This window comes from Echinops telfairi, unplaced genomic scaffold (assembly GCF_000313985.2).
Source record: "Echinops telfairi isolate 266 unplaced genomic scaffold, ASM31398v2 ScPeMD7_70;HRSCAF=299, whole genome shotgun sequence".
NCBI lineage: Eukaryota > Metazoa > Chordata > Mammalia > Afrosoricida > Tenrecidae > Echinops > Echinops telfairi.
In genome coordinates, this window is record NW_022103968.1 from 61,876,020 (window position 1) to 61,877,703 (window position 1,684).

A 1,684-nucleotide genomic window follows, 5' to 3' on the forward strand; every position below is an offset into this window, starting at 1 on the left:
TCACTAAAGACTCCAAGTCCATTTCAGTTTTACTCTACACCCTTGTTTGTTTGTTTGGCCCCTCAGGCCATGATTTGTTTAACAGATAAGGCATCTGGAAGGATTTTTTTCTTTTTCTAGTTTTTAAAGAAGTGTACCATATGTATTAACAGAGCCCGTTTCAAGAAACTAAATCAACAACAATCACCCATTAAATGCTCCATAGATGTGGTTCTCTCTTTCTTTACCTATAGGATTCCACAACACCTAAATAAGACAAAAACTAACAACCCATTGGACTAAGGCCATGAGCAGACAGTTCACCAAAAGTGATCACGAACAAGCATGAGAAAACGCTCACCATCACTTGCCACCCAGGAGACGCTAAACACAACCATGACCTCTCACCTTGCACCCAATTCAAGAAATCAGAAAAGAACATGCTGGAGAGGGTGCTGAGAGACTGGAACTCCATGCCCTGCTGCTGGGCTTGATGACACGTACAGCTGGGGTGGAAAGTGATGTGGCACGACCTGAAACAACTGGGAATTGAAATCCCACACAACCCAGCAATCCTTCAGCTGGGTAGATACTGCAAAAAAGCAAAAGACAATGCAAACACGTACGCTCTCCCATGCTCACTGCAGCACAGTTCAAATAGCAGGAAGCTGGAAACAGCCCAGATGCCCCTCGGCGGAAGACTAGGGAAAGAAACTCAGACATAGACACAATGGAATACTTTGCATCCCTAACCAACCGGATGAAACCACGGCACACCTGATGACATGGGTGGACCAGGAGACCATTATGCTGAGCTAGTCATTCACAACAAGGCAAATCGTAAAGGAGGGCACTAGTACAAGGACAAGCACGAAGACAAAGAAAGGCTTCTGTGCTCAGGTCATGGAATCTTCCCATCTCAACTCCCAAACAGCAAGGTGTTGTGCCTGCCGAATGCTCATGAACCGGGTATCCGCCCCCACCTCGACTGTACAGCTTAGACACCACTTCACCAAGGGAGGCCTCACCTCGGCTGTGGTCAGTTCCTCATGTTGGGGACGGAGGAAAAAGGCCAACGGGTCCATGCTGCGTGGTTCTAAGGTCACCCAAGCCAGCAGACATTCCCACGGTGTGCTTAGTGAACTTCACTGCACATTGAAGCCCACAGTGGCAGGGGTGGGAGGACAGGGACACACCTGTTTCGGAGATGATTTCACTTGGATAAGCGAAGTGGAGCAACCTGCCCTTAGGAAAGTGCTTACCTTTACTTACATACACCCCCAAGGGGAGCAGATACCCAGTACCGGCTTCCTTCCCTGGACACTTCGGAACTAGTTTCAATCCAGCCCAGGCTGACCCAGACCATGTGTTATGGAGAATAGATTAGTTTATAATAATTTCATAGTGAGAAAAAAAGCTCTTTAATGTATATTTAATTGAAAGGACCCTGTTGAATTACAGTCATTGGTTCTCAACCTTCCTAATGCCAAGATCCTTTAATACGGTTGTAGTGACCACCTCCCAACCATAAAATTATTTTCTTTGCTGCCTCATGTAAGTTTGCTACTGCTATGAATCGGGTGAGCCCTGTGAAAGGGTCATTCGACCCCCAAAGGAGTCATGACCCAGACTGTAAACCGCTGGATTACAGTGTCCTATGGAAACAACACTTACACACATTTACCAGATAATTGAAGTCCAACTC